Source organism: Mytilus californianus, unplaced genomic scaffold (genome assembly GCF_021869535.1).
Source record: "Mytilus californianus isolate M0D057914Y unplaced genomic scaffold, xbMytCali1.0.p SCAF_10, whole genome shotgun sequence".
Taxonomy (NCBI): Eukaryota; Metazoa; Mollusca; class Bivalvia; order Mytilida; family Mytilidae; genus Mytilus; species Mytilus californianus.
The window spans coordinates 50,858,020-50,870,397 of record NW_026262582.1 but is presented as its reverse complement, the minus strand read 5'-3'; the positions used below and the strand labels follow the sequence as shown (position 1 = coordinate 50,870,397).

Below are 12,378 nucleotides of genomic sequence, written 5' to 3'. Positions count from 1 at the left end.
AAATTAAGAAATATTTATCATGTTCACTCTTAATCATTTACTAGGTAACAACATTTCCAACTCAAAAGGATGTATTTTACCTGTCATTACACTGCAGTTCATTTGTAATATTTATTTCTGTTCTTTGTTTCTTAGTCGTGTTTGTTTTTCTTTTCCCCATGAAATGTAAAGTAGTTCTTTGGATTTAAAAAAAATGAGTATCCCTTTGGTATCTTTCGTTTCTGTTTTAAATCAAGAGACACATCTCCCTCAATGCTATGATTCCTTGTATGCATTTTGTTATATATAAAGTCTATGTTGGTTTAATGAGATTGTTAATGCCAGTGAACTGTAAGGAATATGAGACTTGCTTTTCGCTCATTACGGTGGTTGATAATTACGTTTGATTTTTAAACTAGATATCATAATGATGAGTGTGGCCTAGTTTGGTTAAATTTGACTCAGTAGTTTCAGAAATAAAGATTTTTCAAAGAGATTACAAAAATTTACGAAAAATTGTTAAACATTGATTTTAGAGGGCAATATAAACTCCTTAAAGGGTCAATTATCAACTTTTGTCGTGGTGATTTATTTGTAGATATTGCTTTGCTTCACAGCATTGCTGCTTACAGTTTATCTCTATATATAATAATATTCAAGACAGTAACCAAAACTGCTAAATTTCGACAAATTACTAATTCAGATGCAGCAACCCAACAACGGGTTGTCTGATTCGTCTGAAAATTTCTTAACCTGATAAACAATTTTACCTCACGTCAGAATTGCTCGAAATGCTTTAGTTTCGGACTTTTGATAAATAGATCTCGCGCATTATTCATTTGTTATTGATGACACATCGGTGCATATATTCCATGAAAAAATGGTACCGTTTATGTTGATGTATAAAAGAATTTTACATTTGTATATAAAACATGCCGTTTGGAATATTGTTTGCCTAACCAATCTATATTTGAAATGATATGGAATACAGGATGGAAGCAAGGAATGTGTCAAAGAGACAACAAGCTAATCAAAAAGTAAACAACCTCAATACTACCAATTGATCTTCAGCGCAGTGTACAAATCCCACAAAAGGCGGCCTACAGCTGGCTGTCTAAAAGTAATGTATACGCAATCAGCAAAATCTAACCCACACTACAATCCGAAACATATAAATGAACCAAAATTCAAGCACACAGGACTGACAAAGGCAAGAGGTTCCTGACTTAGGACAGTAGCAAAAATGTGACGGGATTGAACATGTTTTGTGAAATCATCAAACATCCCCATATATTTCTAGCCAATTCGGAATAAATCAAACACACCAATACGCACAGTAAAATTCAGTTTAAAAACGTCCAAGTCTGATGCTAAAATAGTTACAGAAACTAAAGGTTCCAAGGAGCATGTGTCGTTCAACGGATTTACATTTGAAGCTTGTAATAATGCCACCATCTTACTTTTGCTTGTCGAGAAAAAATCAGTACAGTCGAGTACAGATATAGGCTATTTCAGACTTTTACTGGTTTGAAGTGATTCTTGAACTACTAATAATATTCTTTTTTACTCACAAGTTCACTTGGTACAGTAAATAAAATGGTAATAAATTGTATAATAAGGCATTGAAAAACAATGATATTAATTGCTTTTGTGTATCAAAATGCAATGGAAGTACTTAAAAAATAGCATGGTCATACTGCATTTATTTGTGATTTCGATATCTTTTTTTTTTAAATTCTCTACCATATATACAACTTTGCCTCAAAATCTCAATGATAATAAAATCATATTCCAAATAAAATTGACATTTTAAAGTCATAATGCAAATATATCTGTTCTAACTCTTATGGGTTTTATTTAGTATCAACACACGAAAAAACTATGTCAATTGGACCTACTTCGAAACGATAACCATGATAACTGCAGTTGAATCTTACTAGATAATATTTGTGTTTGCTATGGTCATTCCTTATATCGTCAATTTATCGGATATTCAATTGTGCCAAAGTATTGCGGACTTGTATTTCTATTGTAACGAGTTATAATTTTAGCTTAACACCAGCAAGGATCCTTTAAAACAAGATCTAATACAAAAGGATGTTTACATTTTAATATATTTGGAGGATATACAGGCTTTCATTAAAGAAGACTTAGTGATGTCATAGATTTTAACGAACGTAATCAATGCATCACTGGTAAATTATTAAATCAAGGATTTCGTTACCATAAATTACATAAAACTTTTGCTAAGTTCTTTCATAGATACAAAGATTTGATTAGTAAATTTGGCTGTAGTTGTAGAAAACTGATTAAAACGGTATTTCACATCTTAAATTTTACGGTAATATTGTACTTAAAGCGCGGAAATCACTATGTGATCCGTGTAAACTCATCGAACCTTTAAACAAACTTATTAGTAAAGGTTATCTTACCAATGTTGTAATTAGATCTTTGAATATAGTTTACATTGGCACTAATATCGATTTTGTCATCAGCAAATTAAAACATAACTAAATTTGTATTTTTTTCAAGCGGGATGTATAAAGACGCACCCACGTTCGTTTAGATCTATAAAGAGGTTAAACTCCTAACTATCCTACTGTCTGTCGATACATTTATTTTTGGCATTGCACTAGTCATGTCTTCTTCGACTGTTCATGACGTTAAAATACTAAATCCCTGGGATGTGTTTTAGTTGATTTTAGTCTCTGATGCATGATTTTTTATTATTAATTGTTTTGGCTTTTAACTAGCTGTCAGTAACTGCGAGTACTCTCAAATTGTACGTTCTTGTTTATTTGACCTGTTGATACTAATTGTATTGCTTTTTTGTTATTTAATGTTATTCAGGTTTATATCTGGTCTATATACCAGCTTTGATAAGTGTTTGGTAAAACTATAAATTTTCACTTCGTACTATGAACATCAAAATTATTTATTTTGTAAAAATATTTCCTTTCTCTATTGGTACTGTACACGTATACCTAACAACAAAATTATTTTCATTTACCTCTGTTTAAAGTTATTGCAAATGGCTGATATTTTTGTTCGAGCATATTGTTTTTCTTTAATTGTTTAACATTTCTTACCGATATAACATGTTACTTTTATTATTCTTCCCTTATTTATTTTGTATTTACATTGTGTCATAGGTCAAATTTATTCGTTCAGTGTATGTTCAATGGTGTTAATATGTCCTTTGATTTAGTTAAGCTATTTCAGTTGATATTTTATAGTGTGTCTTTCTATGTTGTGATGTTACACTTTTGTTTCAGAAAAAGGGTGAAGTTTGGTACCATTAAAACGTTTAACCCCGCTGCATTTGTTTGCACCTGTCCTAAGTCAGGAATCTGATGTTCAGTAGTTGTCGTTTGTTGATGTGGTTCATAAGTGTTTCTCGTTTCTCGTTTTTTATATAGATTAGACCGTTGGTTTTCCCGTTTGAATGGTTTTACACTAGTAATTTTTTTGGGGCCCTTTATAGCTTACTGTTCGGTGTGAGCCAAGGCTCCGTGTTGAAGACCGTACTGTGACCTATAATTGTTTATTTTTATAAATTTTGACTTGGATGGAGAGTTGTCTCATTGGCACTCATACCACATCTTCTTATATCTATTTAGTATGTAAACTAAAGAAAACTATCATGCTGAACTGGCTTTAAATTAAGTTATCACTAATAATGAACACTGCCCTTTCCTGGATCTTGATATGTATATATTTAACGGGAATATAATATAAATATCAGTATATTTAACCAGAAGCTTGTTGCAAAAAAAAAAAATACGATAAAAGATATGATTTTTCATTTTCTATTGTTTATTATACATTTTAAGAAGGTACCATTTTCTTGCGATTTCAAATGTTTTGGCAATTCAACCATTTCCAGGATCATTTGTATAACACATCTTTTGGGAATTTTCGGTCCTCAATGCTCTTCAACTTTGTACTTGTTTGGCTTTATCACTATTTGATCTGAGCGTCACTGATGATTGGATTAGTTTTGATTACCATTGATCAACTCACTGGATTGTGTCAAATGTCCGAACAGGTGGTAATTAAATTAACAAATTTAGGTATGTGGAATGCCCTCAACGGCGATTTTCGATCATCGACGATGAAAAATTATTTGATAATTATTACATAATTATACTCTTACATGTACATAGATACTCGTGTATTGTCGGATTTATCAAATTTCGATAAATGTACTTAAGTTTAACTTAACAATTTCAAAGTCCGCCCTTAAGGCTCGAGCTTTAAAATTCGATACTTTAAATATGTCGATTGCATATATCCGATAATGCACTAATACGATGTAAGAATCTTTAATAACGAATGAATTGTCCGTCAAAAAATATTACACAGGGGTTTTTGGTATCACGGACGTCGTGGTAATAAATATTATATTCAACGTTCAAAACATGTCGTTATTCTCCTAATATCCGTACAAACCTTTAAACAGAAAGGATATACTTATGCTACTATTGTCCGGTCATTGAGGATTTTAGTTTTCATGATAAATATTGATTTACTTATTGAGATCTCACAAATCCATTTTAACCTCGTCGGATTTATGTGTCGCAAATCCGGAACGTTGGCCCATTGTCAGTCTTGAATTTCTTTTTCTATTTTGATTCGTTTTTCATGCTTACATGTCTTTGAGTTAAGCGTTGCACCCATTTTTATTATTAGCCAGCTGAAGCATGCCTCCGGGTGCGGAATTTTCCTTTCTGTAAACATTTACAAGAAGAAAATTTGCCTAAATACTAAACAGAGAGACAAAAAAATACCAGACGGATATTCAAAAATCATAAGTCGAAATAAACTGACTATGCACTTATTATGTTACTTACCTTTCATTTTTAATGTCTTTGATTTAGCTAAGGAAAAACAAAATAAAAACGTAAGTAACGATAAACTTATCAGTATATAATAGTATATTAGTATCAGGTTCTGTATTGCGTCATGAAATAAAAAACGTAAAACTAATATTGCAGCTAGCAACCAACGACAATTACCAGATTAAATGCTCTTTGGCCGAAACTGGTTAACAGTACATGAGGTAAGGCATTTTTGCTAACTTTGGATAATCTAGTACCGGCACAAAGTAAACGTAAACAGTGAATTTGCAAATATAAATTGATACGGAATTAACTAATATAGTTGTACTAAGAGTACGCGCAATTAATGGTAGTTAGTTCAAAAGCCAACTGACACATAAACTATGTTTCATAAAACGAAAAATATCAAGTTGGCTTTGCATAATATCAAAGACCATTGTTTTAATTTTTAGTGATAGATAAAAGTCCTTGTTCATGGAAAATAGTCAGTTGTAGATATGTGTCCATCATGTAAAGGTATACTTACAGACAATATGTTCAAGATTAAGAATTTGAAAACAAATATATATACTGTAATGCTTCAAATACAGGCAGATTTAAAGTACTAGTACCTGAACCAAGAAACACATTCATCTACAAAAATCTAATACGAAATATTTTTAGCGTCCTTATCACAGAACAAAATTGTTAGATATGACAAATACTCTCCGAAACATCTGTTCGAGCTATAACCATCTGTTTTGTCAGCAATTAAACGAAACAAATTTCTGAAAGAGATGCTTTCAAACTATATACAATATACTTTATGGCAGATGCGTATTTAATCATATGACAACGACGGTTATTCCTAAGTTTTAAAATTAGACAGATTTGAAAAATTTTCCAAAATTTGTTGTAAAAAATGGACACAGAGATTAATAATACGTTATACAATCTGTGTGAATACAAAATATTTCATTAAAATGTGGAACCGGTCTCTCTTACTTTTTCTGAACAGTTTTAGGTTTGGGTTTTGTCGCACAGTCACTTGTGTTTGGTTTTTTTTTTCATCTTTTGACTCAGTTTGAAGTACTTGAATTATTTATATTGCTTATTTTAATTAGTGTTATATTTCTTACGTATTTCAACAGACACCGAAAATCTAGGATCTTTTTTGCCGCGTCCATTTGCACAGGTCCAATTTCTGTTAACATCCGTTTCTTCGACTTTTACTTCAAATACCGTTGTATTTGTACTGTTGTCGTAGTCAATATGACCATAACCAGCTACACTTTCACAAGAAATTGTAAAAACAACATGACAAAATGCTACAGTATCATCCTTTGAATTGTAAATAAAAATTCCATTTCCAGGTTTGTCAACCATGCATTTAAAAATAACCATGCCTTCGCTGAAATCCCATTCAAAATCTATTGACCTATTTGTAGCAGTGATACCTAAAAAAAGAAATAAAAATTTCAATTGGTTTAACATGTTTAATGTTTTATTTATTGTTAACCTTAGTCTAATACACATTTTTTTGGTAAAATTACTGAATAGCAACCACTCTAATTTAGTCATTCACTGTAAAGTATAAACTCATATTAGATATTAGATGACAAACGTATGCAATAAAATGCACCTTTCTGATCAGACAAACATCTATTTTAAAGGGGCACTAGCTACGAGATATGAACAAAATAGAAAATGATTTTGTTTGGTTCAATCATTTATATAAGTGAAATGATGAAATAATAATTCGTTTTTACCAACCAATTTAGTTTATTTGGTCAAAATCAGCAAAGAAACATTGCTGATGAATCATTCACATGCAAGTGAATAATTCGGCCACATTGAATCTGTATTCATGTGACCTTCAATTTAACCCAATAGCTTAGATTACAAGGAGAGGAATGTCAACATTGAAAGTGATACAAAGGTGAACCATTTCGTTGACTGATTCTATCCACAATACGTTAAAATCATTCTTATACAGGTACAACGATAATTAACTTTTTATCTAACCTATAAAATAAAATCAAACAGAACTTGAAAAAACCTAATGCACGATGTTGCTATTTATTTATGTTTATGATTATGTTTATATCAGGTTATATGACAATCGGCAGTCTCCGGTGGTCATCTCAATAGTAGATGAGATGGCGTCTAGACTAAAATACACACGAAATTCAGATAAATATTATGAATACATGCTTTATTAACTGTTTATTTCAGACTTATTGTAATTTAAATATACGTTCCAGTACGTTATAAATCAAATATGTTACTTTATGCTATGGTACAAAAATCAGCCAAAAAAATCGATTTGTTTCGGTCCAGATGACTTCTAAAATGTTTATATCATTGAAAAATCTCTAAATTATCTCCCTTTGGTGCAAAAAATGCCATTAGTTTGCATTAAAACTGAAATATCTTTTTTAACTCATCGGTGACATTTTTTTTTAATTATTTTTTTTAAATAAGCTGTACTTAAACTATATAATTGTAAAATGTAAGCGATTTCTGTAATTTAGTTCTTTTTATATTTTGATATGACGTCTGTTTCGCCTATTAGTGCAACAGAAAAAAAAGTACCTTACCAAAAATGCATGCTTCTTTCGAAGGCAGATTGTGAGCTTAAATGAACGGTAACCCCATTATTTTATTTTATTTTTCTATTAAGTATATGATCAAGTTCATTTATAGAAAAAAAATAGCGAAATCCTATATTAAAAAAAAAAAATGATTTATACCCTCGACCCACCTTAAATCAAATCGATGTACATGAATTTGACAGCTGTGCCACTTTAAAGAATAAGAAGTGTTAGGATTAAATACAGTTTCCATATGATCAATGAGTTTGTTGCATAATCAATTAGGTCTTTCAATATTTCTAAACGATTCCTGAAACAACTTTTTTATTCAAGAAGTTATTCATTTTAAAAGAAGTGTAATTCAGAATGAACAATTGTTTCCTAGATGATCAAACATTTTGTAGTATCAATTTTGATGTTAAAAGAATAGTTGGTACATTTTAAGAAAAAAAAAACAACATTAGATTTATAAAACAATGTTTATGAAATAATGAATAACGCATAAGAGTACAATATTACAGTTGAATAAGACCCGTTATTTTGGCCAATTTAATTGCAACCATTCTAATATTTTCAAACCTTTCAAAATGATGGGTAAACGAGGTTGATATAATCTTAACACTTGTGCAGAAAAGTCACTTTTGAGATTGAATAATTTGATCTGATATCTTACATTTTAAAACAGGTTTTGATCAAGACAAACAAACGCCAAGGTCGTATCCAAAACAATGTTATGCCTATTAGCATCTCGATACCATACATTTTCGACCAAAATATTTTTTTGAGTATATATTCAAAAGTTAATGACAAAGTCTAAAGCAAAAAAGCTTATTGTTATGTTGATGTTATTTTGCACTAAAAGCCATAACTTTGCAAATAAATAATTCGATATTCAAAAATGTATGTAATGATGTGTCATTGCTTAACATTTTGTGAACATTAGAAATTATGATAAAGGTTAACGCGTTCTACTTATTCTTAATTACAAGGTATGCAAGTTTATGTTCCTTCCAATGTCTTTCTGTTTTTTTGCATTAGGCAATGTGTGTTGCCTCTACTGTAATTGTATTTCTACCTGTTCTCAATGTTCTATTCTTACATCTCGATGTTTAGTATCAATAAATTTATTGAATGTTATAATAACTAACACACTATTATTAAGGATTAATGTTCTTAAAAAACATTTGTAGCTGTGGGCGTCGCAAAATAATACACTGAAAGTTCTGATACTTTATTCATGTCGCAATTGTCAAATAAACATACAGTGCATCGCATACATTCACCCAGTTGTCTAACATTATACAAAGTTCATGGACTAGTATACGTTGTTTCGCAGGTTTACGTAAGAACTGAAAGTAAACAAAAAAGAACCATAAATAATTTTCAATGCAAAACCCTGTTGCACACCAAATATATAAACAAATCGCAGTATAACCTAACAAATATCCTTATGACTATGCGAATATATCAATTATGCATATTAAAAGACATTTATTACATTAATAACGTTCAAATTACCTCTTTGGGCCATTAACATGTAAAAATTTGTGTAGCATCGTGATTCGTTTACAGGAATCTGATGTATCGGGGAAAGAAACGCCGATTTACTACTTAGCTTCTAATCGTAATATGTATCTTACTCTTAATCAATGTACGACGGTAACATGGCTCCCCAAAATTAATGTTTAATTTTTCAAAATATCAAAAAGTCTTATATCCACTATACTACCATTATGGACATCGCATCCTAAATGTCATCAAGCTCCTCGGTGGGGACTTCCTCGGTTTCCCCTACTTCTAATATTGACACTAATTTCTGAATCGGCCTATCTAATTCCTGAAGAGGTGACTTCCTCCTTCCATTATTGTCAATTTGAGCACCTATCGTAACCCGCACTTTTCTAACAAGCCCATCCTCATCTACGTGTGCTGTGTTGATCTTCCCAAGATGCCACTGATTTCGCGCGGCTTGTTCATCTTTGATTATTACTTTATCGCCGACTTTCAAATTTCGTCTCGGAGCAGTCCACTTCTTTCTAGATTGTAGATTAGACAAATACTCCTTTCTCCATCTATTCCAAAACTCGTTTGCTAAGAACTGAACTCGCCTCCAGCGTTTTCGAGAGTAAATATCACTTCTTTGAAATTGTCCAGGCGGAGGAAGAATAATCTTCGACTTCATCGTAAGTATTTGATTTGGCGTTACGGGTTCCTCTGATAAGGGATCATTCAAATTGCCAAGAGTTAAAGGACGGCTGTTCACAATTGCTGCGGCTTCGCACATAAAAGTTCTCAAAGATTCATCGTCCAATTGTGTACCAGATTGATGCATTAGTGACGCAAGAACATTTCTAACTGACCGGATTTGGCGTTCCCAAACTCCACCCATATGACTAGCAGATGGGACATTCATTTTGAACTCTACAAAATCACACCCTTCATTCGAAAGAAATTGTCTTATACTTTTATCGTCCATTTCTGAATAAGCTTCCCGCAATTCTCGTTCCGCACCTACAAAATTGCTTCCTCTATCTGATCTTAGATGTCTTACAGGGCCACGTATGGCTATAAATCTACGCAACGCGTTTATGAATGAACTGGTATCAAGAGAATTTGCTGTCTCTATATGTACTCCTCGGCATGATAGACACGTAAACAAGACACCATAGCGTTTAAGTTCTTTACGTCCTTCTTTAATGTACCACGGTCCAAACAAATCAACTCCGCTATAAGTGAAAGGCGGTACCGGATGAAGTCTGTCAATCGGTAAGTCAGCCATTTTCTGTTCTTGAGTATTACTTCTATGTTTTCTACAAGTAACGCATGTTGATAGATATTTAGAAACGGCAGTACTACAACCAATTATCCAAAATCCGTTCGCACGTATTTCATTTATTGTCATGCCTCTTCCTTGGTGTTCGGCTTTCTCGTGGAAATGTCGTATGATTAGTTCTGTTACGTGTGAATGTCTTGGAATGATCACTGGATGTTTAACTGCTAAGTTATACTCGGCTCGTCGAATACGACCACCAACTCTAATAATTCCATCCGAATCTAGAAACGGGTCTAACTTGTATAATGATGACGTTTGTTTCAAATTAACATTTCGAATTCGGGTTGAATGTCTATCTTCATAGGTTTTACCTACACCAATCGATTGTAAAACAACTATTTCTTCGTTAAATGATAATTTCAATCTCTGCACGTTGCATGTCGTTTACGCACAATTTACTCTCGGGTGAATTGTTTTTACTCTTATTCTGTGATCGAAGTGTGTCCTTTAGTTTTAAGCAAATGCTAACGGCTCGCTTTGCGTGATTCCAATTAGAAAAATATTCCAAGCGTTCAATCAGAGACGCAAATTCAATAACATCCATCTTAGTAGAAAATGCTTTCACCATCCGTATTTCGGGGTCATTAAGTGTCAAATCGGGTTTATTCGCATCTGCGTCGAATGATTGAAGTGTCCATAAAAATTTCGGTCCGGTAAACCAATTCGAGTTCGTCACCAAATCATTTGCACTTGCCCCTCGTGAGGCTACATCTGCAGGGTTTTCCTTCGTGTCTACATATTTCCACTGTGATGGACTAGAGTGTTCTCTAATCTGTTGCACTCGATTTGCTACAAATACATAAAATCTTCGGTTGTCGTTCGCAATATAACCGAGAACGATATTGCTATCAGTCCAAAACCACTCAGTAACGTTCTCGTATCGAAGTTCTTGTTTCAGTGGTTGACTTATTCTGACTGATACTAGAGCGGCTGACAATTCCAAACGAGGAATTGTTAATGAACGACGTGGAGTAACTCTGGCTTTTCCCATTAGAAGTGTACAATGAATAAGTCCATTTTCATCAATTAATCGGAGGTACGAGCATTGTCCATAACCTAAAGTGCTAGCATCAGAAAAATGATGAAGTTCGCATACTGTTATATTTCCAAAGTCTTTCGGTTTTACACATCTCTGAATGCCTAGCTGCGCTAGATTCTGAATGTCATTTCGCCACTGTTGCCATCTTTGTATCAAAGTTTCAGAAGGCGGTTCGTCCCAATCAATTTGATCGCTACAACATTCTTGTAGAATCTGTTTTCCAAGAAGTACGAAAGGAGAAAGAAATCCCAAGGGATCATACACGGAACTTAACGTTGAAAGTATTCCTCGTCTCGTGAGTGGTTTATTCGTAAGTTCAATGCGAAATTGAAAAGAATCGGATTCGATACACCACTGTATGCCTAGAGTCTTTGTAATCGGCAGTTTGTCATTTAATAAATCTAAGTTCTTTAGACCCTTTGCTCTATCTTCGATCGGTATTTGATTCAAAACGTCTTTTGAGTTTGACTGAAACTTGTGCAATCTTAAACCTCCTTTGTTACACATATCCTGACTTCGTTTGACTAAGCTTACAGCGTCATCGACGGAAGCAACAGACTTCAAACCGTCATCTACGTAAAAATCATTTCGCAAAAAGTCTGAAATATCTGATCCAAACTCATCTTCGTAATCGTCAGCAACTCTTTTCAGACCAAAGTTGGCACAACCCGGAGATGAAGCGGCTCCAAATAAGTGTACGTTCATACGATATTCTATAGGATCTCCATGAAGATTGTCGTCTTTCCACCACAAAAATCTTAAATAGTCTCTATGATCTTTATTAACGTTGAACTGAAGAAACATTTGTTCAATATCACAATTCACGGCGATTTGTTCTTTCCGAAATCTACACAGTACTCCAATAAGAGTGTTCGTTAGGTCAGGTCCTTGTAGCAAATGATCATTCAAAGAATGATCTTGATATCTAGCACTACAGTCAAATACAACACGCACCTTGTCAGGTTTTTGGGGATGGTATACCCCATGATGAGGTATATACCATACATGACCATCGATATCCTGTTCAGACGATTCAACCTTTTCTACATATCCCTTTTCGATAAAGTCATTCATGCTTGTAAAATAATGATTACGATATGTTTTATCCCTCTG

At 32.9% G+C, this 12,378-nt stretch overlaps 1 long non-coding RNA gene across 1 annotated transcript; it reads right to left on the bottom strand.

Annotated features, from left to right (window-relative positions):
* Window positions 1-4,832: 4,832 nt before the first annotated feature.
* LOC127718858 (uncharacterized) lies at window positions 4,833-8,823 on the bottom strand. The gene is made up of 3 exons (XR_007989985.1): window positions 8,657-8,823; window positions 5,939-6,256; window positions 4,833-4,859 (listed from the first exon to the last, which is right to left on the bottom strand). It is a non-coding gene; the product is annotated as an uncharacterized LOC127718858 (long non-coding RNA).
* Between the last annotated feature and the right edge of the window lie 3,555 nt (window positions 8,824-12,378).